Source organism: Alexandromys fortis, unplaced genomic scaffold (genome assembly GCF_014885135.2).
Source record: "Alexandromys fortis isolate MF-2015 unplaced genomic scaffold, M_Fortis_MF-2015_v1.1 scaffold_209, whole genome shotgun sequence".
Classification (NCBI taxonomy): domain Eukaryota; kingdom Metazoa; phylum Chordata; class Mammalia; order Rodentia; family Cricetidae; genus Alexandromys; species Alexandromys fortis.
Window position 1 is genome coordinate 813853 of NW_026068090.1, and position 26545 is coordinate 840397.

The 26545-nt window shown below is 42.9% G+C and overlaps 1 protein-coding gene across 1 annotated transcript in view; it reads left to right on the top strand.

The window, feature by feature from the left end:
• Positions 1–20081: 20081 nt before the first annotated feature.
• The window catches only part of Lrrc51 (leucine rich repeat containing 51), an 18597-nt gene continuing 12133 nt past the window's right edge, over positions 20082–26545 (top strand). Inside the window, exon 1 of the mRNA XM_050122576.1 lies at positions 20082–20149. The gene's annotated coding sequence lies outside the window, so the exon portion shown is untranslated. The remainder of the gene's footprint in view (positions 20150–26545) is intronic.

Consider the following 26545-nt stretch of genomic DNA (forward strand, 5'->3'; position numbering starts at 1 on the left):
TCAGGAGGGAGAGGTGATGAATCTCTGTGAGTTTGAAGCTAGCCTGATCTACATAGTGAGTTCTAGGACAACCAGAGCTACACAGTGAAACCCTGTCTTGAAAACAAACAAAAAAAATAGCAAAACATATCAGAAGCAACAAGCACTGAAGAAAAGCCTTCAACTAGAGAGCTGCTGGCGGTGCCTCAGGATGGGAAGGGGAAGCTGAGAGGAAAGGCAGCCAAGCCTCCGACTCCGGCTCATCTACCAGCACCCTGCTCTCCCTCTCCAGAGGGCCGTGGCTGGTTAATGAGTCACTGCAGGGAAGACTGAAGCCTCCTGGGAGAAGAAGCACAGGACAAAGTGACACCCAGAGAGGACTAATCAGCAGGTCCAAGAGGTCAGACTCAGTTCTCCCCCACGGCCTTTCTACAAAACTCCAGGAACCTGTTTGCCCTGTTTCAGCGCCCGCCACAGAGTAGTAAAATGCTGTTTCCCTACAGGCAATATAGCTGGTACAGTATAGTATATTTGCTTATAAACACAGAATTACGAAAAGGGCAAAAGAAGACAATCAGCAGGAATTTGACTGAACTCCCAGACACAGCCTCCAGTCCACAGCGGCAGAAAGCACGCTGTCTTTGATGTTGCAAGTTCCTGGAGGTAAGTGCTGGACTTCCTATGTTGCTTCCCTCACTTAGGTCTCTGTAACAAAGGGATTAGACTAGAACCTATCTAAAATACTCTTCCAGGGCTGGAGAGATGGCTCAGCAGTTAAGAGCACTGCCTGCTCTCCCAAAGGTCCTGAGTTCTATTCCCAGCAACCACATGGTGGCTCACAACCATCTGTAATGAGATCTGGTGCCCTCCTCTGGCCTGCAGGCATACATGAAGGCAGAATACTGAGAATACTGTACACATAATAAATAAATCTAAAAAAAAGAAACTTTTTAAAAAAATAAAAAATAAAATAAAATACTCTTCCATTCCCCAAAATTCCCATGATTCAATTAGAAGGATAACATACCATCAACCACCAATCTTGCCACAGAACTAGTTTTCTAAGAATCAAAGTATCATTGGTTAGAGATTTTTATTTTTATTTTTTTACAAATAACTCTCCCAGAAACAGGCACTGCTATTTGTCACCATGCGGGATCCCATGCCTACAAGGGTTGCTATGTACAGGCAGGTTCCATCAATCCTGATACAAAGTGGTCCCTGGAAACAAGGAGCACCAATTTAGCTGGGCACATATAGGTGCCTGAACTATAGGTGAGGCTTAAAAAGACTTCAAAAACTTAAGCAAGACTATTCTCACATCTCAATTAATCCCTTGCAAAAGAACCCTACCATTCCAATCTTATACACTAGGAACTTGATATTCAGTAAGGAAACCCTTGTCCTTCAAGAATAACAGTCAAGGGGGCTGGAGAGATGGCTCAGTGGTTAAGAGCATTGCCTGCTCTTCCAAAGGTCCTGAGTTCAATTCCTGGCAACCACATGGTGGCTCACAACCATCTGTAATGAGGTCTGGTGCCCTCTTCTGGCTTGCAGACATATACATAGACAGAATATTGTATACATAATAAATTAAAAAAAAAAGAATAACAGTCAAGGTTACAGAGCCAGGACTTAACCTCGAGTTGTCTAATCTCTGCTTTCCACATCTCAAGTCTAGCCTGAGTCTTTCAGATCAGTACAGGCTTCTATGTATTCTACAGCATCTTGGCATTCCCCGTTTATGTTTCTAACACATGAAACAGGCTCATAAAGATGGCAGTGAAGATGTCATTTTCCCCATTCTTAAAGGTGCTCAATAAACTGGCTATGTAAGCTCAGCATTTAGGAGGCAGAGGCTGATGGATCTCTGTGAGTTCGTGGCCAGCCTGGTCTGCATAGTCAGTTTCTGGCCAGCCAGAATTACACAGTAAGACCTTGTCTCAAAAAAATAAATAAAAAATAACTGAACAGATAGCTCAGTGGTTAAGAGCTCTTCCAGAGGACCCAGGTTCAATTCCCAGAACCAATAATGGCAGCTCACACCTGTCTGTAACTCCTGTTCCAGAGGATCTGACATACATGAAGGCAAAATATCAATGTACACTAAATAAATGAATGTCAAATAATTAACCTGTAAGAGAAGAAAATTATAAAACTTTATATAAGCAGTTTCCACAATAACTGAAATTTCCCTTTTTAGTTAGAGCTAAGCCTTTTTGTTTAGACAGAATTCCTTCAAAATATATGTTGCTTAGACTGAAGAGATAGCTCAGTCATTAAAAGCTAGCCTCACAACCAAAACGACAAAGTTATATGTTGCTTTTTTTTTAGGACAATACAAGAAATGTAACCAGGGATATTAAACTATAAACATGAAAGAAACAATTCTATTTACTGTGGTAGAGATTTTAAAAATACCATGAAATAAAAGTGAAATAAAAAACGAATTTGAATCAGATATGGTGGTACACACCTTTAATCCTGGCACTTGCGAGGCAGAGGCAGGTAGAGCCTGGTCTACAAGGTAAGTTCCAGGACAGAGGAAGGGAGGGAGGGAGGGAGGGAGGGAGGGAGGGAGGGAGGGAGGGAGAGAGAGAGAGAGAGAGAGAGAGAGAGAGAGAGAGAGCAACCAAGCACACCTGTAGACACATCTGAGGTCAAAGGACACAGGCTTCAAGGAGGCTGTAAGGAGTGGGAAAGCAATGGCCAGGTTACAGGTTAGAAGGCTAAGAGGAGGGAGGTGTAAAAGCCTCCTGGAAGAACACATACTAAGGGGGCTTTTAATTATTTTATTTTTATATTTTTTACTTTAAGGGAACAAGGTGCATGGAAATCAGAGCGCAACTTTCAGTAGTAAGTCAGTTCTCTCCTTCTACTCTACGTAAGGTCTTGATGGCGAGCACTGGCAGCGGATTAAATAACACTGCCTCTATAGGTCATCAGGGAGTGGCACTATTTGAGAAAGATTATAAGGTGGGGCTTTGCTGGAGAAAGTGTATCACTGGCTGGAGGTGGGCTGGAGATTTCAAAGCACATAAGCAATCCAGTATGCTCATTCATATTCTCTCTCTCTCTCTCTCTCTCTCTCTCTCTCTCTCTCTCTCTCTCTCTTTCTCTCTCTCTCCCCTTCTCCCGCACCCCCCCTTATCTGCAGATCAGGATGTAACTTTCAGCTACTGCTCCAGCATACCACCATGCTCCCACCATGATAATACAATAACCTCAGAAACAGTAAGCAAACCCCAAAATAAATGCCTCCTTTTCTAAGAGTTGCCTTAGTCATGGTGTGTCTTCACAGCACTAAAACAGTGACGATGACACCCTTTACCCACACAGCTGTCTGGCCAGTTCCTGCACAGGCTTCTGAAAAGGGACTGACACAACGGTGAGCCAGAGTCAGGAACAGGCCGAAGCTGAACAAGTAGAGACCAGACTGTGCAACAGGACACAGAGCTGACCTTGACTTCCTAATCCCCTGCCTCAGCCTCTTCAGTGCTAGAATTTCAGATGTCACCACCATGACTGAGGTATTTCTCCAGTGCTCTTTGCAAGTAGAGTTGTGCAAGGGTGGGGACTAAAAGTCCTCTAAGATTCTTGTACCGATTAAGATTTCAGAACGGGAGAACAGAAGATGCTGGTTTGGGGTAAGCGTGGGAGACTAAGTCAGGATGGGCTGAACTGTTAGGAAAAGTTTCAACTAGAACTAGCTTCAAAGCTGTATAAGTAAAAGTATTAACAGGATGAGTACAGTTTTGCCAAAATAGCTAAAGAAACAGCTGTGCACACTACATTTCGTAGTGATGTTTTTTCTAAGACAAGGTAAGTCCAACCAGAGCACTTAAGGAATTGAGAGACAATCATCCCTGCAGGTGATGAGAGATAATCAAGGTTTTTAGAACCATGGGGAGCTCCATGATTAAAGATATTTTAGGGTCCTAACTATATGAAGTGGAAAAGAAACAGAGGGCATAATTCTGGGTCTGGTGGTGCATGCTTATAATCTTAGTACTAAGGAGACTAAGAAAAGTGGATTGCTTACAGTTTGAGGCTAGCCTGGGTTACACAGTGAGTTTTAGGTCAGCTTGGACTACAGAGTGAGATCTTGTCTCAAACAAAAGAAAGAAAAGGAAAAAAAAAGGCATCAATAGCTCTGAACATAAGCTCTAGAGTTAAAGTAGCCTAAATCAAGCTGTGGCCATATAACTTACTAGTTATGCAACTATGAACAAATGATTTAGCCTGCTGTGCTCTCATTTTCCCAGTCTATAAATGCAAATAATAGTTCTTTCTTGTGCTTTAAGGAGTTAACAAGATAATAATGTGAAATGCCTAACACAGCTCTCAGTGCAGAGATAAATGCTATCTGCTATTAAGAGGCTGGAGGTTCATTAGCGGAAAATGAATGTGTCTATACTCTATAAGGTGTTTAGAAAAATTAGCCTCTTCATTTGTCATGAAAATTATTTCAATACTATAATATTGCAATTCTTTATTTGAAAGAAATGCCATGAAACATTTGAATGATGGCCACAGACCTTCAGTTGAATTTACTTTCACTTTTTAGCATGTTAAATACACATTTAATTTTAAATTCATCAGTTAATGGCTGTTTATAAAGTCAAGCACTATCACATGATAGGCTTTAAGTGTGTTGTGACCTGCAGTGTAAGTATAGCACACTGCTGAATTCTCTTAAGGTGCATAGCAAATGTATAGTCACAGGAGGTTTTGTAATGTCTATATTTTTTAAAAAAATAATTTATTTTGATTTTATGTATGTCAGTGTTTTGCCTGCATGAATGTCTGTATAAGAGTATTCAATCCCCTGGAACTGGAGCTACAGACAGTTGTGAGCTGCCAGCCATGTGGGTGCTGGGACTTGAACCTGGGTCCTCTGGAAGAGCCAGTGCTCTTGACCGCTGAGCCATCTCTCCAACCCCATAATGTATACATTTCTAATCTATTATTCCTAACCTGTTATGTTTGCAGAGAGAAAAGAATTTTTCTTTTTCTTTTTTTTTTTTTTTTTTTTTGGGTTTTTGGGACAGGGTTTCTCCGTAGCTTTTTGGTTCCTGTCCTGGAACTAGCTCTTGTAGACCAGGCTGGCCTCGAACTCACAGAGATCTGCCTGCCTCTGCCTCCCAAGTGCTGGGATTAAAGGCGTGCGCCACCACCGCCTGGCTGAAAAGAATCTTTCTAATGCTCTGTAAAATTATGTTAACTTCAACTGATGGAGGTGGGTCTTGTAATAATAAAGAAACTGCCTCGGCCCTCATAGGACAGAAAATTAGGTGGGTGGAGAAAACAGAAGAGAATTCTGGGAGAAAGAAGCTTAGTGAGGAGTCGCCATGATGCTCCCACTCCAGACAGACGCAGGTTAAGATCCTCCCTGGTAAGCCAGCTCGTGGGCTACACAGAATATTAGAAATGGGTTAGAACAATATGTAAGAGCTAACCAATAAGAAACTGGAACTAGCCGGGCCAGGCAGTGTTTGAAAGAATACAGTTTCCGTGTAATTATTTCTGGGTATAAACTAGCCATGCGGGCGGCCAGGTGCCGGGGACGCAGCCCCGCCGCTCCTATTTCAACATTCAACAAGTAGGTATTCTAAATAAACGTTCTAAAAGCAAAAAAAATAAAGACTTCCTTAATAACAAAAGGTTTCAAACTATTTTTTGAGCACGTCCATTTACATCTTGCCATTATTCCCTAAATAACATAGTATTATAAATATTTACATAGCATTCACATTATGCTGAGCATTGCAGGCCATCTAGAGATGATTTAAAGTGTCTAGAACAATATGCACAATTATATACAAATATACTTGACCAGTCACATTACAATGTTTTATTGTTGTTCTTTCATTTGTTTTTAATTTTCAAAATAGAGTTTTTCTGTGTAGCTTTGGCTGTCCTGAAACTCCTTCTATAGACCAGGCTGGCCTCAAACTCCACCTGCCTCTGCCTCTGGAGTACTGGGATTAAAGGCGTGCGCCACCACTGACCAGCTTTCTTTTTCTTTTTTTTAAATTAAATGAAGTAATTTTTCTCTGTTTTTAAAGATTTATGTATTTATTATGTAGTGTTCTGCCTGCATGTATCCCTGCAGGCCAGAAGAGGACACCAAATCTCATTACAGATGGTTGTGAGCACACGCGGTTGCTGGGAATTGAACTCAGGACGTTTGGAAGAGCAGGCAAAGCTCTTAACCACTGAGCCATCTATCCAGCCCCAAATGAAATAATTTTTAAGTAACTTGCAGAGGAAACATTTTTTTCCCTAGGAAGATATAGGTATTTTTTTAAAATTCCATATATCAAGCTATATTTTAAAAGTGAACCCACTGTGCCAGGTGTGGTAGCACACTGTAATCCCAGCACTTGGGAGATTGAAACAAGTGAGATCGAGATCTTATTTGAGGCCAGCCTTGGCCACTAGAAAATTAGAGTTCAAGAATATTCAGAGTAATATTAGACCCTATTTCAAAAATAAACAAGTAAACAGAAAATGAACAAAAAGTCAATTCCTTTTAAATGAAATCTTTATATAGAGCCCCAGGATATAGATACAGATAAAATTAGAAGTTTTGTTTTGTTTTTTGAGATAGAGTTACTTTGTGTAGCTTTGACTATCCCAGAATTAGCTCTCCATAGAGCAGGCTGACCTCAAACTCACAGAGATACGCCTTCCACCTGAATGCTGGGATTATAGGTGTGCACCCCTTGGAGCTGGAGAGATGGCTAAGTGGTTAAGAGCACTAGCTGCTTGTTCAGAAGACCTGGGTTCAGTTCTTAGCACCCATATGGTAGGTCACAACTGTCTGTAATTTAGCCGGGCAGTGGTGGAGCACACCTTTAATCCAGCACCTGGGAGGCAGAGGCAGGTGGGTCTCTCTGAGTTCAAGGTCAGCCTGGTCAGCTAGTTCCAGGACAGGCTTCAAAGCTACAGAGAAACCGTATCTCGGGGAGGAAAAAAAAAAAAAAAAAACCCTCTGTAACTCCAGTTCCAGTTCCACCTTAATACCAATGCACATAAATTTAAATAAATCATTTAAAAAATGGTACGGGGGACTGGGAAGAGAGGAAGTATGGGGGGACTGAAAGGAGAGAGAAAAAATTGTGGCCAAGATATAAAAATAAATAAATTTATTTTTTTAAAAAAATGGTGTGTACCACCACCCCAGCTGTAGAAAGTTTAAGTAAAGATATTTGGAACTTTGAGCCTTTGCTTCAACCTGGCTCTTACAGCTTTTGTAAACTGTCAGTCCCAAACAGGAGTGATATATGTCTGAAAAAACTGACAATAAAAAAGAGACAGTGTTGAGAATGACTTATGAGAAGTCTACACACTCAATTATTGAATGAGAAAAGCAGAATTCTAGAAATACTTTAAATGTCTAGGCTAGTAAATGAATACCAAAGAAACAAGAATGCAAGAGTAATAAATCCTTTCACTGCGGAGAGCATTAGCTCTACCACACAAATACTAATACTGAGGTCCTTTTGGAGAGGCTTTAAAATGTTGAGCAAGAATCCAATTATCTTGAGATTTATATGTAGAATTAATATTCCATAATTTAATCCAGGCAGACTGAGAGTTAAGTCTTAGACTTGGGTTGTCTCTTAGTTAAAAGGAATCAAGAACTAGTGAGAACTATGTTTGGGTCTAACATCATAGGTCTGGGTCCCATTTGAAACAGTGGAAATAATTAAAAGGTCTAAGACAGGATGATCATGAGACTAGTATACTAGTTTACAATTGAAATTTATTCATCTTCCAAGTCTCTCTCACACAGCTGGTCACATGTCTCCCATTTATACAGTATTTCAAGTGTTGTTCACAGTAGCCTGTAAGGAGGTATTACTATTTTCAGTTAATCAAAAAAAAGTCAGTTGGGCAATGGTGGTGCACACCTTTAATCCCAGCACTTGGGAGGCAGAGGCAGGTGGATCTCTGAGTTCAAGGCCAGCCTGGGCTACAGAGTGAGCTCCAGGACAGCTAGGGCTGTTACACAGAGAAACCCTGTCTTGAAAACACCACCACCCACAAAACACACACACCTACCCCACACACACAAAGGTGAGAAGCAATAGAGACACCTTCAACGTGTGCACATACAAAAATTTTTTTTTTGTGTGCTGAATGCAGTGGCACACTTTGTAATCTGAGCTACTTGAGAGGCTGAGGCAGAGGGATTACAAATACAACTTAGTGAGAACCTATAGAAAAATAGAAATAATAATTACAAAAAGAAGGGGGAAGCTGCTGAGGAAGCAACTCAGCTCTATCAGAGTGCATGTCAATCATGGTCTAGACCTTAATCCCCAAAACCGCTCTCCCAAAATGTCTGATCTATCTCCATATTGGTATATAAGCAATTCCTAATACTGTTAACGCTTGGAGAAAAGTATTCTACTTAGTGTTAGTATTCAGGCATCTGTCCTGGCCTGCCCTTGGGGTTCTGACAGGCTGTGTCCTCAGCTGTAGCCACTAAGAGCGCCTCCTTGCAGTTCACCCCTTTAAAAGGGCCCTGCCCACCTCCCACACCTCCCACCTCTTTCTCTGTCTGCCTCTCTCCCCTCTTCTGCTGCTCCTGTCCCAGAGGCCGGTCTCCCCCTCCACGTTCCCTTCCTTCTAATAAAAATCCCCTCCACTGAACTGTTGCGTGGCATCTTTCTCTCTCGTGCTGGTTTAAATTGCAAGGTTGGTTCCCTGACCAGGAAAGGCTCTCCTGGAGCTTCCTCCTGCCCGCAGGCAGTTTGAGGCGTGCTAGGATCCTGCAACCTGGTCCACATACAACAGCCTCTCTTCAGATTTTTGGGTCCCTCCCTTTTCCCCACCTCTGGCTATTTCCTGAGTGAGGACTCCTCTCTCTAGCCTGTTTTTTTTGTTTGTTTGTTTGTTTGCCTTTTGGCTTCCAAGTCTTGATACCAGGCAACCATGGCTCTCTCTGGGACTTAGAGCTCTCAGTCCCCACCCTCTGCATGACGACTCACTGGGAGACCTGTGCCTTTCTTGGACCCTTGGGTCCTTCAGGCTTTGCCCTACAGCTCCCGCTCCTTGAGTGACGACTCTCCAAGGCAGTTTGTACCTTTCGTTCGTTCCTCACTTGATAAAAAAACTATTGGAGGCCGGGCGGTGGTGGTGCACGCCTTTAATCCCTGCACTCGGGAGGCCGAGGCAGGCGGATCTCTGTGAGTTCGAGGCCAGCCTGGTCTATAAGAGCTAGTTCCAGGACAGGAACCAAAAGCTACAGAGAAACCCTGTCTCGAAAAAAAAAAAAAACAAAAAAACAAAAAAAAAAACTATTGGATCTCATTCTGCCTCATACATGGAGAATAAGCCTACCAAAAATCTGCTTCCCAGCACTCTATATCCTGACATTTCACGGGACCTTTGTAACATTCTGCCAGAGATCCTGAGAGATGAAAGGAAGCATCATCACCTTTTCACTCTTCCACTCCCCTGCCACAATAAACCTTTCACTAACTCTGTTGTGTGCAGCAATTTTTGCTTAAAGGCAGAGCCCACTGAAAAGTAATCACTTCACACTGGTACCCTACCCACCTGCTCCACCCTCAACAGATCCACTCTCTTCCACCTGCAGCAAATCTCTTTCTAGCTCACTGGCAGCTTCGCCTTCTATTCAATACTGGCAATTGGGTCTCTGGCGGGGCTAACACCAACTTTTTTTTTTTTTTTTTTTTTTTTTGGTTTATCGAGACAGGGTTTCTCTGTAGCTTTGGAGCCTGTCCTGGAACTCCCTTTGTAGACCAGGCTGGCCTCGAACTCAGAGATCCGCCTGCCTCTGCCTCCCAAGTGCTGGGATTAAAGGCGTGTGCCACCAACACCCGGCTCTAACACCAACTTTTGACCATTCCCCTGAATGTGAGACTTCCTTTCTCAAGCACAGTCCTCCCCTCGCATTCTGGCTCTTCTCGAAGTCCTGGTATCAGGCGACTGTGTCTCTCTCCGGGTCAGAGTCCTTGGGCCCTGCACTTTGTGTGTCTGCTCACTGGAGAGCCTGTGCCTGTCTTGAAACTGACCCATCCCGATTCCCGAGGACACTAGGAATTGCAGACTCTTGGGTCTCATTCATGGGAGCTGTGTCATCGTTTATACCTCCTCACTCCCATTGGGATGTTTTTGGAGACCACTGACCATTCCTAATCAGTTAGTGTTACAGGCCTACCAGCTGTGGCCACAGAGCTGGAGGTGTAAGACTACCAAACACGTGTGACAGGAAAACAATCCGTGCTTTAAGCCCTAGGGAGTCGACTGGATCCACCGCAAAAAGCATTTTGCCAGGTCCAGGCAGCGCCGGAGAGTTGCACAGAGCCTGGACAGTGAAGTGAAACAGCCAGCTACTCCAGGACGTGGCCAGGTCCCCCAAAGATGAACGACCTACAGGTTGTAATTAAAAAAAAAAAAAAAAAGGCGGCACGAGAGGCAGACACCGTGCAACAGAGTTCACGTGGAAGAATTTCTTTATTAGGGGTACGGGAACATGGAAGGGGGAAGGGGAGCGGGGAGACCGGCCTCTGGGACAGGAGCAGCAGAAGAGAGGGGAGAGGCAGACAGAGAAAGAGGTGGGAGGTGGGCAGAGCCCTTTTAAAGGGGTGAACTGCAAGGAGGCGCTCTTAGTGGCTACAACAGATGAAGGCATTGCATTACAGCCCTCTGCTTTGCCCCACTAACCTTCCGTCCCACTTCCAAACCTTACTGAAAGAAAAGAGAAGAAAAATAAATCACTGTGATTATCCCACAATTCGCTGGCATTCCCAACCCTCAGAACCTCCCGAGGATCAGCCATCAGGCTGAAAATGCTGCAGGCTTCTTGGTGGTTCTACTAGGGATGAACACACCTTAGCCTGGTAGTCACAGCTCCCATGTTCCAACTCTCTTTAGACCCTTAAAATATTTGTGATTTCAGAAGACTATCAGGAAAAGACCTAATTTTCTTCACTATCTAGTCACTTTAACAAAAATATATACAGCGAGTGTACAAGAAAGCAACTCTAGCCAAATATTCCCATCTTAGTAAACCACATGAAAACTATAACCAAATACTTTTCCTTTAAATAATGCTAATTTTTTGTTTGTTCGTTTTGTTTTTGTTTTTCGAGACAGGGTTTCTCTGTAGCTTTGGAGCCTGTCCTGGAACTAGCTCTTGTAGAGCAGGCTGGCCTCGAACTCACAGAGATCCGCCTGCCTCTGCCTCCCGAGAGCTGGGGTTAAAAGCGTGCGCCACCAACGCCCAGCCATGATTACATTTTTAATCACGACGTAAACATTTACAAAACAGTTTTTTTGAGGAATTGTTTTCATACACTGTTCCATATAAGCAGAAAGAAAAATTAGGTGTTTTATAGTCTGTCACACCTATTTTTTTTTTACAAAAATAAATAAAAGATACTGTTTTTCTTGATTCTTATACACAAAACATTTTCTGAAGGTTTCCAAAAACTGAATTTACCCATTGAAAGTGAAATCAACTCTGAAATGACTCAGCAGATTGGCTAAGGGCTAGAAGGTGCAGTCCAGTGGTCAATCAGTTCCAAAGCATGCTTGGATTAATTTTGAGCATTGCTGTTAAAAAAAGAAAGGAAGACAGTTCTTTTTTGAACAATGCATACTAGAATAAATGTAAAGACTGAGAATACCATTACTTTGAGGGAGATAAACTTACAAATGGAGGGGACCAAAATATGTGTATCTGTCACCAGATATAAAAAAAACTTAGCTTTTGCTAAGATGGTGCCAAAAGCAAAAAACAAGGTTCTCGCCCTCCCAAAATTGATGTCAAAGGAAAGGCCTTAAAAAGTCAAGAAGGCCACTGGGCAGTAGTGGTGTATGCCATTAATGCAGAGGCAGAGGCAGGCGGAGAAATCCTGGGGGGGGGGGGTGCAAGAAGACAGTACTGAAAGGTATCCACATTCTCAAGTCACCCACCTGCTGGTGGCCCAAGCCCCTGAAGCTCCAGAGGCAGCCCAATCCCCCTCCCAAGAGCAGCCCAAGAGAAACAAGTCTGACCACTATGACATCATCAAGTTCCCCCAACCCCTGAGTCAGGCATGAAGATGACAAAAGACAACAACACACGTGTGTTGTTATGGATGTCGAGGCTAGTAAGCACTAATCAAACAGGCTGTGAAAAAGCTATGACACTGATGTGGCTAAAGTCAATATCCTGATAAGGCCTGGCGCAGAAAAGAAGGCGCATGCTCAACTGCCTCCTGATTGTCATGCTCTGGATGTTGCCAATACACATTTTTTTCACATAAAAAAAAAACACACATTAATTTTGACTCTGGAAAAACTCTCCAAAACTATATATACAACCTAAGCTGTCCATCTTTAAATATGAGGAAACTCTAGTCCACTGAAGTTAAGCAGCTGGTCCCTGGTCACACTACTAACTAGCAAGAGTTGGAAACTCATATATTACTGACTCCCTGCATAAAACACAAGCACGTGTTTATCTACACAGCTTCCCCTTTTCAGCTTTTCACTGTCATTTCCTTCTGTGGCCAAAGGAATGGGAGCTAACACAGGACAGTAACACACACATAGAATGGCTCTAAAACCCAGAAGCTGAGAAGCAAACCTCCTACAATGACCTGTTTGTTTCATAACTGACATCTTATAGAGCCTAGATGAAGAGAAAAGTAGCAGAGAACATTCCCAAAAAAGTCCATCTATATAAAAGCAGAGAAAGGGCAGGAATCATTAACTTACCTCCTGGAAGACAGCCCCTGTAAGTTTGGACAGTAATCTGCAGCAGTCTAAACTTGAACTTGCTTTACTCAGGGACGGGAGGCAAAGGATGAGAGAATGCTGTTAATTCCCATATCCCACCCACTGTCAGGCAGCCAGGGCTCCCACCATCCCAGGCAGCCCTGGAGCTCTGTGGATCACAGAGCAATCAGAAAAGAAGCAATGAGGACCAGACCATTGGGATGAGTCAATGACAGAGCAGGAAGAGTCACTGGGCAGAAATATAGGCCTCCTATAGAAAGAATGCCAAGCCACACCCCCACTGGGTCAGCATTTAGGATGCCTTTACCCTATGAGGATTATCGTGTCTAAACCAGGAAAAGTCCCTCACGAGACTCTACACCAATCTCCTTTTTAAACATTTCTCTCTGGCTCAAAATCCTTGCAATATTTTTCTCAAGCATCAGATCTAAACTCTTTGGGTGATGTTTCCAAGTCAAGTCAACTGTATGGCCTCTAGCCACTTCCTCACCCTTCCCTACTATTCTAGACTGGAACTCAGCCAGCCACTCTTCTCGCTGCTCTGTCCATAATAACCCTCTCTCATTCTCCTGCCTTCAGATGGCCAAGAGGCACAAACCTTCAGACATAAGGCAAGTCACAGGAATGAACGTTCCAGTCAGTCATATGGCAAAATGAAGGAGCACTGCCCCTCCAAAAGACATTTAACTATTCATACAATATTTTACTGTGAACATTACAATAAACTTTTAAATAATTTTTAGTTGTCTTTTCTGTCTTGCAAGTGAGGAAACTTTCCCAAGATCAAACAGCTGGTACAATGCTAGCAACAGTGTTTAGACCTATATGAAGCCTAAGCAAAAGTTCTATATACTACTAGGTTCTGTGGTAGAAAAGTACAAACACCACAGAACCATCATTTATATTTCATGATATAAAACCTAAATAGTGTGGTGGGGAGCCCAAATCACAGTTTATTTAAGTAACCATAATCCATGTGCCTCCAATTCTGACTTTCTTTCAAACCCCATCTTCCTGTCAAAGTTTTTCCTAGTTACAAGGGCTACTGAAAGGACTCTCAAAATCCCTACAGGGTTTACAGACTGGACAACAGAATCAAGTCTACATTATACACTGCCTTGCAAAATTAGACTTTGTTTCTCTATGTTTTAGATTCACCTTCCTTAACAAAGGCCAGATATAATTCCTCTAAGTTTAATTTTTTTTTTTTTTTGATTTTTGTTTGTTTGTTTTTGAGACAGGGTTTCTCTGTAGCTTTGGAGTAATTGTTTTTTTAAGATAGGGTCTTGTCTTGCTATGTAGTTAGACCAGGCTGGCCTCAAACTCAAAGATGAACCTGCCTCTGCCTCTGCCTCTGCCTCCTAAATGCTGGGATTAAACGGCGTGCGCCATCACACCAAGCTCTAAATTGAATCCTTTGTTTTGCTTTGCTTTTTAGTATCTCACCATGCAGTCTGTCTGTATTATTGCTGTATTGCTGTATAATCCAGGCTGGCCACAAACTTATGATCCTCCTGCTTTAGCCTCCCAAGTGCTAGGATTACAGGCATAGGCGCACACACCCACCTTGTCACAAGGTACCAAAACAACCTAAAAAATATCTCTGGCAAGACATAGGAAGATCCAAGTAGTCAGGTAAGTGTGCTGGAATATATGCAGTCTTACTCCTTACCAGACAAACCAGTCCGCAGCTGCAATAAGCAGAAGGAATCTGCAAGGCTGAGTCACTGGCATTTCCTGCACTGACTTCAAAGAAACTGGCCCTTAAATAGGGCAGGAAGAAAAGGCAACATAACATAGCTGCCAACAAGAGCCTCAGTCCAGGAGCACGCTTACACTAATACACCCTCTTCCTTCTAAAACCATCAGATCATTCTCCTTCTGCCAAGTGGTCCCTTATTATAGTGACTGATTACTTAATAGCCAATCCATAATCTTGGTTCTTTCCTCCCAATCAACAGCACCCAAGCCCTTTCCAAGTAGCAACTACCCCAGTTTAGCAGACAGAAAGGTAAAGAAATATTCCCTGAAAACCTCCATTAATGCCGGGCGATGGTGGCGCACGCCTTTAATCCCAGCACTCGGGAGGCAGAGGCAGGCGGATCTCTGTGAGTTCGAGACCAGCCTGGTCTACAGAGCTAGTTCCAGGACAGGCTCCAAAGCCACAGAGAAACCCTGTCTCGAAAAATCAAAAAAAAAAAAAAAAAAAAAAAAAAAAAAAAAAAAAAAAAAACCTCCATTAATCAGGTCAAGAACTATAGCACTTTGTACAAGAGAGCTTGCGTCTCAAACCCAGCATGCTTAGCATTTTTACCAAAGAATCAGAATGAAGGGGCCGTAAAGAGATGGTTCAGAGGTTAAGACATTAGCTGCACTTCCAGAGGTCCTGAGTTCAATTCCCAGCAACCACATGATGTCTAATGAGATCTGGTGCCCTCTTCTGGCCTGCAGGAATATATATGCAGGCAGAACACTGTATACATAATAAATAAATAGATCTTTAAAAAAAAAAAAAAACTCAAGATGAGGGGATGGAGAGATGACTCAGCAGTTTAGAGTACTGGCTGCTCTTCCCAAAGGACCCAGCAGTTTTCAGTACCCACATGGCAGCTCACAAATATCTGTAACTTCAATTCTGCAGAAATTTTCATGTCCTTTACTGGCCAAGGATACTACACACAGGTGATACATAATGAAGACTCAGAATGAAAACACATGCTTGTCTAACTACAATGAAAGAGGGGAATGGTGTCACACACCTTTGATCCCAGCACTCTTAGGCAGAGGCAGAAGGACCTCTGTGAGTTGAGGTCAACCTATACGTAGCAAGTTCCAGGCCAGTCAAAGCTTTACAGTAAAGACAAACGAACAACAACAAACTAACAATTAAAAAGAATAACTGAGAGATGGTTCAGCAGTTAAGAGCACCAATGGTTCTTCCAGAGGATCCTGGTTCAATTCCCAGAACCCACACTGCAGCTAACAACTGCCTGTAAGTACGGTTCCAGGGGATCCAATGTCCACTTGGGCCTCCATATGCACTGTGTATACGTGGTACACAAACATAGGTGCAAAGAAGTAAAAAATTAAAAAGCATGCAATGTTAAACACAAAGACTAGCTGGGTGGTGGTGGGGAACGCCTTCAATCTCAGCACTCGGGAGACAGAGCAGGAGGATCTCTGAGTTCTAGGCCAACCTGTTCTACAAAGCAAGTTCCAGGCCAGCCAGAACTGTCACACAGAGAAAAAGGAGGAGGAGGAGGAGGAGAAGGAGGAGGAGGAGGAGAAGAAGAAGAGACCTGTAATCTCAACTACTTAATAGGCTAACGCAGGAGAATTCTGAGTTCAAGGCCAGAATAGACAATTCAGGGAAACTGTCTCAAATAAAGAAGAGCTGGATGTGGGTTTGTAAGTCAGGATCATGACACTGGATGAAGAACTCTTTTGTTGGGTTTTGTTTTTATTTTAGTTTTGGGGGGTGTAGCCTTGGCTACAAGATTTAGTTCCAGGTCAGGCTCCAAAGCTACAGAGAAACCCTGTCTCAAAAAACAAACAAACAAAAAAAAATAGTTTATAAATGCTGTGGGGTAATGCACTGTAAAGATATGTCACACATATTGGCTTAATAAATCACTGATTGGCCAGTAGTCAGGAAAGATGTATATATAGGTGGAGTGACCAGACTAGGAGAATTCTGGGAAGAGAATTGGCAGAGATGCAGTCACCAGCCAGACACAGAGGAAGCAAGATGAGAATGCCTTACTGAGAAAAGGTAAACACAGACAAGAATTATGGGTTAAGTGGTAAGAGCTAGTTAATAATAACCCTGAGCTAATAGGCCAAATAGTTTATAATTAATAAAAGCCTCTTTGTGTTTATTTGGGACTGAATGGCTATAGGTGAGACAAAAACTTCCATCTACATATAAATAATAAGGTAAAGTCTTTAAGGAGAAAATAAAATAATATAAAAAGGATAGGCCTCATAAAGATGGGAAATACTCAGGGACTCTGGATCCTGTATGGTGCTGTATTGACATTAAATATTTTGATTGCTGATGAGCAAACAGCAGCTGCTGAGAGAGATTGATTATGGACACTGCTAAATTAAACTAACCTACATATTTTTAAATGTCATAACTTCAAAATGGAAGTTAAAAAATATGTTGCCTTCGGAAAGAGGTTATATTTTTTTTAAATATTTATTTATTATGTATACAATATTCTGTCTGCATGCATGCCCGACGGCCAGAAGAGGGCGCCAGACCTCCTCACAGATGGTTGTGAGCCAGCATGTGGTTGCCGGGAATTGAACTCAGGACCTTTGGAAGAGCAGGCAATGCTCTTAACCACTGAGCCATCTCTCCAGCCCAAGAGGTTATATTTTTATTTCCACAGAAATGAAAGGCTATGGATTCATTCAAGGTTGCTAAGAGATCAGATTTGATCAGGGGAGACCTGAAAATTCTGACATAAAGAAATAAACCTAGAAAAACTACAAGACAGGTGACATACATTTTACCTGCTCAAATATAAAACAAAAAACCATCTTTGGTTGGCTTGTGTACAACACACAGTCCATACTTGTGTTAAAGCAGATATATATATTATCTTTGAAAGTTTATGTGTTTTCAGAGCAAGGGGACCACACGCCAATGAAAATTGGTGGCCAAGAGAATTCTGGGAAGAAGGAAGTCCTGGTGGGAGTCCTTTACCCAGCCGCAGTGGAAGCAAGATGTGACTGCCTGGCTGAAAAGGGTACCAAGCCATGTGGCTAACATATACTAGAATAATGGGCTAGTATAAGTTATAAGAGTTAATAAGAAGCCTGAGCTAATGGGCTGATCAGTGTATAACTAGAGAAAGAAAGAAAGAAAGAAAGAAAGAAAGAAAGAAAGAAAGAAAGAAAGAAAGAAAGAAAGAAAGAAAGAAAGAGAGAAAAGAAAATTGGTGGCCGAAATGATCCAGCTGCTCAGAGTGCTTCTGTTGCAGTTTCCTCAGACCTCTGCATCCAGAACATCTTCAAGGCTGCTGGCTGAGATGGTCCAACTTCACAAACTATTCTATCAGGCTTCAACCATTATCCTAATTTGAATCTCCCCAAAGATTCCAACACTCCCAGACAACAAGAAGCAGTCTACAGAATACAACACCCATATTCCCAAGAGATGGGATGGATAGTTTTTGGTCAATTGGTGAGTTATGGATGTCTGGCATTGTTTAGGGGGATTGGCTACAAATTGTTAGTGACCATGGTCAAAAAAAAAAAAAACCTGAATAAAGATAAAATTCAGGTATTTCTTTCTGAAGATAAAAAGTGGGGATATGATATAAACATGATGGGATAAAAGAATAGATTGTTGATTCTCCAACAACCACTAGTCTCATATATTTTACATTGGTATAGATTTTTGTATACTGATACAAATTCAAGGTTATTTTTGCTATACTGTATATATGTCTCTATTCTTGCTTAAGGTATTATACCTATGCAACTCATTTTAAAAGGTAATGTAAGCTGGACAGTGGTGGCATACCCAGCACTCCAGGAGGCAGAGGCAGGTGGGTCTCTGCGAGTTCAAGGCCAGCCTGGTGTGCAAGAGCTAGTTCCAGGACAGAATCCGAAGCTACAGAGAAACCCTGCCTCAAAAAACAAAAACAAAAAAGGTAATGTAAAATTTTAGTGCTTAAAAGCTATTTAGGATAATAAAGAAATATAGATTAGTAGTCATCTTTAACAATCATATAGTCAAGATAGATATGTTCTCAAGGCCATACAGAGATATGTGTTAGATAAGTGATCTTCAAACATTTCAAAGACTTACAGATATGGCATTTATAATGTTTTAATAACATAAAGCTTTTCATGATGGTGATACACATCAGCTACTGGCAACCCCGATTTACTTCAAAAAAAAAAAAATGCTGATGGGCATTGAGAAACCTCCATAAAGAGTTTGCTTTCTTTGTTGAGGGACTGCCCTTGCCTCCACTGCTGCCAATACACTGTCCAAACTGGACCAGCAGAACACAAAAGAAAAGATTGCCAAACTTTGCCAAGACAGGGTACATCAGTCCTTGAAAGATCACCTGCTTTACAGAAAAGTCTGTTGAATAGTCTAGGCCTGCAGGATGAAAATGGATGCCCCAACATTCCAGGGCAGTCAGGGCTAAACAGAGAAACCCTGTCTCGAAAAACAAAACAATATGCTGGGCGATGGTGGCGCACGCCTTTAATCCCAGCACTCGGGAGGCAGAGGCAGGCGGATCTCTGTGAGTTCGAGACCAGCCTGGTCTACAGAGCTAGTTCCAGGACAGGTTCCAAAGCCACAGAGAAACCCTGTCTCGAAAAACCAAAAAATAAATAAATAAATAAATAAATAAATAAATAAATAAATAAATAAATAAAAATAAAAATAAATCTTAAATGTGTTTTCTCGAAGGTGCTTGAAGAAACAACATATCTGATTGCCCTCACATCAAACCAAGAAGTACGTAAGGCAGGTAAATTCTTTGTTTCCATACAAGGGCATCCCAACACTATCCCTTCACATTGTTTATGTTCAACCCTTAAAAATCCCAAGTATAGCAAAACTCGCACCAGTTGAGCAACCCTTGCCAAGGTAAACATAAATCTCAGAGTTCTCACCTCTAAAACATGAACAAGGTTGTTAGGAAAATTAAAAATCAGATCCTATACCGTGCAACACAACGGCAGAAACATAGCGGAAGGTAAGGGGTGCCACTGCTGCTATCATTAATAAGCGAGCAGCTAGCGTCACGGGACCTTCGGTACAACACTTTGAATAATCGCACTGACAAGACCCCAAACAGATCCACCACCTTGAACATTCCCGGTTCCCACAAACCTGGCTCCCCTTTCACCCTCGGTTATGAAGGCCTTCCTCCTGCACCGGAGTGGTCAGCAATCCCTCTCTAGGCCTGGCCATGCCCTGACGTCAGCCAAGGACCCGCGCCGGTTACCTGGCCGCTCGCAGCTCCGCCACTCGCACACCCGACTCCACTCCGCCTCGCAATATATCCCGCACGGTGAAGACACGATTAGTTTAAACTATGGTCCCGCCCCCTCTCGTCGCCCTCTCATTGGCCCGGGTCGGCTGCTGTTAGCCGGGCACCCTGAAGGACCCGGGAAAAGGAAGAGCGAGGGCCACAATAAAGGAAGAAACAGTAATACTACTTCCGGATCCCGGTCTTGCCTTGACGGTAACAAGAACTACAAGTCCCAGCAATCCCCGCGGCTTCGGCGTCCTGCCCCCGACTGAACTACAAGTCCCAGAAGGCACTACGAACACGTTCACTGCGCTAATCTGGGGCGTGGTGACGAAGATAGTTACCATGGAGTTGCGCTGAGTAACCAGCAGGCAGTGGGACGCTGAGACCGGAGGGTAAGAAACTGCGGGTGAGTTGGGCGGGAAAACAGGAAACCCTTTCTAGGACACTAGAGATCTCTGAAAGGGAAAGGATTCCACAAAAGGAGTAAGAACATTTGCAATCGGGGACCTGAGATTCTCCCCAAACACTCATCTCTGTTCACGGTGAATACAACAACCCTTGAGATAAACTGGGGGACCATGGATATCATACCCATACGTATTTTGGCTCCTCAATACCAGCATGGCGCTTCCCTAGTATTAATGCCTCAAATCCCAGACACAGGGAAATCAGAAACTCCCTCGGGCATGGTGTTGGTTTTCCTCTAGAGAACCAGGATTTGTTTAACATCTGAGTAATTCACGGCCCTTAATTCTGGAAATGTAGAAAATATCACAGGAATAAGCAGGTTTCTCCCATCCACGTGCATATGAGTGTTGCCTTTTCCTCCTACATTCCTGCCTGGTGGGCCTCTCAAAGATACAGTTTACATCTTCATTTCTTCTACATTCCTCATGTCAGATTTAGTAACTTCTCACATTCTTTTACACTCTTTTTTCATTAAAACAACTCTATGAGTCAAGGATATTTATCGCCATTCCACAGATTGAAAAACTGAAACCCAGAGATAAGTGACTTGCCCAAGATCACACAACACCAATTTCAAAGCTAGAAGTAGATTTCCGCTTCTGTAAGGCCAAACTATCTCTCTGTAGCCTGGCTGGCTACATCTACAGCAGCTTTTATTGTCCCAAGGATTATGTTAAACTGCCTGAGGGAAAAAGAACATGTATGACCATCTTGAGTTATTTACACTTCAACATGAATGAGTTTCAGATCCAGCCTTGAAATTATTAATGAAGAAAGGAAACTAGAGACTGAAGGCAATGGGAGTCAAATGCGTTTAAATTAAGCAGGAAACAGCTGCCAGGACGCCTGAGGTCTCTGGGTTTGCTCTTCTGTTGCCCCACCTCACTACACCCACACCTTTATTGCCATCTGCACCCCCAGCCAAGCCTTCATCTTTAAATGCCCCATCTGGGGAAGCACTTGTGGCCCCAGCAACTCTTTCAGGATAGATATGAGGCATGTCAAATTCACTGTTTCTCAATGCACTCCAGCCCTCTCTTCCAAACCTGGGATTCATCCAGTAATCCCACAATATTCACAACCCCCCAAGTGTTATCCTTACTAACACTTCCATTTATAATATGGTCCACTTAATACCTAAGTGCCTTTTTCTTATTGTTTGAGAATTTTATACATGCATACAATGTGTTTTGATAAAATCTACTCTCCTTCATTCCCTCACCTCCAAATCATCCCTTAGGCCCCTAAATGTTTTTTTTTGTTGTTGTTATTTTTTATTTTTGTTTTTGTTTTTTTGAGACAAACTCATATAATTCCCCCTGCAACTCCCTCCCTAAATACTGGGATTAAAGGTGTACACCACCACATCTAGCTAAATGTCTTTTTTTAATGGGTGTGGGTTTTTTTTTTTTTTTTTTTTTTGAGAAAGAGTTTCTCTGTGTAGCCTTGGCTATACTGGACCTTCTTTTGTAGACCAGGCTGGCCTCAAACTCACAGAGCTAACAAACACCCGCCTGTGCCTCCTGAGTGCTGGGATTACAGACAGCAGCACCACCGCCCGGCTGAAAGACTTATTATTTTATATGTGCTACATAAGTAGTAACTTTGTTATTATTTATGTGACATGACACATGTGTACAAGAGCCCTCTGAGCTGGGCAGTGGTAGCACACACCTTTGATCTCAGCACCTGGGAGGCAGAGGCAGGTGGATCTCAAGTGAGTTTGAGGTCAGTCTGGTCTACAAAGCGAGTTCCGGGACAGCCAGGACTGTTGCACAGAGAAGTCAGAGGAGAGCATCCGGTCCCCTGATCTGCAGCTTCCAGTGTGGTGCTGGGAAGCAAACCCAGGCCCTCTCCAGGAGCAGCACATGGTCTTCGGAGCTATCTCTCCAGCCCCACTGTTGGTTTTTCTTCTAAAGACTTGATCTTCCTTTGCCATCCAAGTTGTCCTCAAATGTGTGATCATCCTGCCTCGGCCTCCTAAGTGTACATGTTTGTTCAGCCCTACCTACCATCCTCCCTTTCCTGCATTCCCTTCTAGATACTTTGTATACTTCAACAAAAATAATTTTTAGATGAAAATCTGATATTGTTCACTCTCCTTAGCCCCAATTCTATATACATCCTGTGGCTTCCTGCTGTTGTTAGAATAAAGGAGCATCTCAGGTGGCTCTGCCCACCTCTCTAGCCTGTACGCTGTAACCATAATACTCCTGTTTTCCATTCTAGTTCATATCACTTTAAGGTCTTCCAAATTTCTGAGCACACACTAGAACATGTCACCATGGAGACTTGGCCTTTGTCCACAGCTGTAATGCATGTCTTTTTTTTTCTTGTAGAAAGTAGGTTGTGAAAGTCAACCCAGCACCTAATACATACTAAGTACTTTTTGTCCCTCAGCTATACCTAAGCCCCTGGAATGCCCATCTTTTCCTCCTGTACTTATCCTTCAGAGGTCTCCCAGTCACTTGAGAAATAACCAGGTTAGGTCCCTCAGTTATAATGCTCCTGTCCTTCTGTGTCATTTATCTGGTTGTAGCAGTCAGGTGTGAGTAGACGAGGACATCCAACCATGAGAAGAACACGTTGCCTGCCCTGCTGGAGTCTGGTCAGGCAGACAGAGAGCAGATAATGAGAGCGAGCGCTTTGGGTGCTGCCATGGCAGTAAGTATAGGGGATGGCGAGCACAGAGCGGGGAGACTCCTCATCCAGATTTGGAGATAAGGAAATTTTCCTCAGAAAAGTTCAAGCTGGAGTTGGCTCCTGAAGCAAGAGTAACAAAGGGAATGTTGAAAGAAATACATTCCAAGCAGATCATTCTGGAAAGGGAAACTTTCCATCGGAGCGGCTCGTGGGCATGCAGGGACCTTACTGTGAGCTACTGGATTTGGCCGGAATGCAGAATATGGTGAGGATGAGATGGAGTCAGCAGACAGGAGTCAAACATCCTTGGGCTTTCCTCTGGCACTTGGGAATTCCAGAACATATTGGCTGCACAGCCAATTTTTATGGCATCCTTTGATTTCTTCCCTCCACCTGCAGTCCAGACACAGAAACCTGCTTTAAGCTAGGCTGTCAGTCTCCCATCCGCTTCCTGACCTGATACTACAACTTACGTCACAACATGCTGGAGAAAGGGCAGGAATTGGCTAGCAATAAAACAGATTAAAATTCTTAGTAATTCTCCAAACTGGAATTTTTTGTCAACCTGGAATTGGTTAAGTAAAGTTAAAAATACCATGTATAGCCATGCAGTGGTGGTGCACACCTTTAATCCCAGCACTCAGGAGGCAGAGGCAGGTGGATCTCTGTGAATTCAAGGCCAACCTGGTCTACAAGAGCTAGTTCCAGGACAGGCTCCAAAAAACAACAAAAACAAAAAATAAATAAATAAATAAATAAATAGAAAGAAAGAAAGAGAAAAAAGAAAACAAAAACAGCAGCTGACTCCAGAGAGCAGCAGGCACCATCTGGGCTAGAAGGCAGGCCTTGTTTGTGACACAGTTAAGTCATCATGTATTCCTTAATTACTCCATGTATCCATCAAACCAGTACCTAGTTTTTGTCAAGTTCAGTATAGAGTATTTATCAAAACAGAAGTCTACCTTCTTGTCCCTGTCCTCAAGTTTACAGGGAGAAAATGGAAATTAAATAAATAATAAAGAAATTAGTATAGAGGACTGAAGGTCTAACTCAGTTCCTAGAGTATTTGCCTCGGCTTGTAACACACGGTCCAGTACTGACAGTACAGCTTCTTCCCGCTATTGAGCATCTGCTGTTAGACCATACCATAGCTCTGCAGGTAGGGTTTGTCTTCATTTCACAAGTAGGAAAACATGATGATAAAGTTTTGTCCAAAGTGCAGCTGGGGAATGGGTCAGTTAGCTATTGCTGTGTATCAAACCATCCAAAATCACAGTGGCTTAAAACAAGCATTTATTCTTTCTTTGATGACTCTGAGTTACCTGATGGTTCTTATTTTGCCTGAGTTCATACATCTGCCTGCAGTCCCTTCCAGTCTTGATACTGGCTGACTGTAGACTTGTCTGTCTGGCCTCAGCTGAGGCAGACAGCAGGACAGCAAGTCTTCCTATAAAGTTTCTATTGGCTAGGCTGGAAACGTAGCTCAATGCTAGAGCACTTCTTTTTTTTTTTTTTTTTTTTTTTTTTGGTTTTTCGAGACAGGGTTTCTCTGTAGCTTTGGTGCCTGTCCCGAACTAGCTCCTCTAGACCAGGCTGGCCTCGAATGCTAGAGCACTTCTTGCCTAGCATATAAAAGACTCTTGAGTTTGTGCCCAAAACAAAACATTAAATCTTGGGGAGAGGAGGTGTTGTTGTTTGTTTGTTTGTTGTTGTTGTTTTTCGAGACGGTTTCTCTTTAGCTTTGGAGCCTGTCCTGAAACTAAGTCTGTAGATCAGGTTGGTCTCGAACTCACCGAGATCCACTGCCTCTGCCTCCCGAGTGCTGGGATTAAAGGCATGTGCCACCACCGCCTGGCTGTTTTCATTTTATCAGTATCTCACTGGCTGGTTCAAAAGCTGAGCTCAGCATCAGAGGGGTGGAACTATTAAGTTATCGTGCAAATGAGATAGATATAGGACAGACCATGAGTAGGAATCGATTCTTGCCAGCTTTAATACCTAAATTGATAAAAATAAACTTAAATGATCTGTTTTCTCTGGAAACAAAAGATTTTTACAAAGCCAGGTATGGTGGCACATGCCTGTACTTGGCACTTAGGAAGCAGAGGCAGAGGGGATCAGGAATTCAAGTCATCCTTAGCTATATAGTGGGTTCCAGGCCAGCCAGGGCTATATGAGAACCTGCGTGTGTGTGTGCGTGCATAAAAGTTATATAATATTAAATATTTATACATGTATATTCATACATTCAAGACAGGGTTTCTCTGTGTAACACCTCTGGATGTCCTAGAGTTCGCTTTGTAGACCAAGCTGACCTCAAACTCAGGGATTAAAGGCATGTGCCATCACTGCCTGGCGTATATAATTTTTTAAAAACTGTATATAAGAAGGTTGGAGGGATAGGGCTGGAGAGATGGCTCAGCAGTTAAAGCACTGAGCACTGTCTGCTCTTGCACAGGACCCAGGTTCAGTTTTCAGCACCCATGAAGCTCACATCCATCTTAAACTCCAGTTGCAGAGCATCTGGCAATCTCCTGACCTCCACAGGCACCAGACACCAGGTGCATTTATAGTGTGCTTACATACATACAGACAAAACACTCATACACAGAAAATAAATCTAAAAATATATTTTAAATTTTAAAAGGTACTTTAGGGACTGGGGAGATGGTTTGGTTGGTGAGGTGCTTGCCCTGCAAGCCTGAGGACCTAGCTCATCAGACAGCGTGCCCACGCAGACCCTCAGCACTGGGGCGCTCTGGCTACTCAGCTCAGCCTGCCTGGCAAGCTCTAGGCCATTAAGAGATCCTATCTCAAAAAAGTGGGTAGCAACTAAGAAAGGACATCCAAGATTGTCCTGGGCCTCCACTCACATGTACATGTCTGTATAGGCATGCACACCCATGCTTATAAACATACAAGAAAGAACACTTATAGCCACAGCACCAGCACCGACAAAGAGAGTCGTCATATTAGAGCTTCACTTCCAGTCTTAACTTTGGAAAATTCACTGGAAGCTGGTGCTACACAAGATCATCTCTGCTCTAAAGTTATAGCCACCAAAGAACAGTTAAAAAAAAATATTTGATATTTTAAAATACATGTTCATGTCGGGTGGTAGTGGCAGCGCACACCTTTAATCCCAGCACAGGAGGCAGAGGCAGGAGGATCTCTGTGAGCTTGGGGCCAGCCTGGTCTACAGAATGAGTTCCAGGACAGCTGAGATACACATAGAGAAATCTTGTATTGAAAACCAAAAAAAGGGGGCTAGAGAGATGTCTCAGAGGTTAAGAGCACTGACTGCTCTTCCGAAGGTCCTGAGTTGAATTCCCAGCAACCACATGGTGTCTCACAACCATCTGTTTTGTTTTTTCTGTTTTTTTGTTTGTTTGTTTGTTTTTGAGACAGGGTTTCTCCTTAGCTTTTTTGGTTCCCGTCCTGGAACTAGCTCTTGTAGACCAGGCTGGCCTCGAACTCACAGAGATCCGCCAGTCTCTGCCTCCTGAGTGCTAGAATTAAAGGTGTGCACCACCACCGCCCAGCTCACAACCATCTGTTAATGAGATCTGGTGCCCTCTTCTGGCCTGCAGGTATACATGCAGGCAGAACACTGTACACATAATAAATAAGAAAACATTTAAAAAAAAAAAAAAAAAAAAAAAAAAAAAAAAAACAAA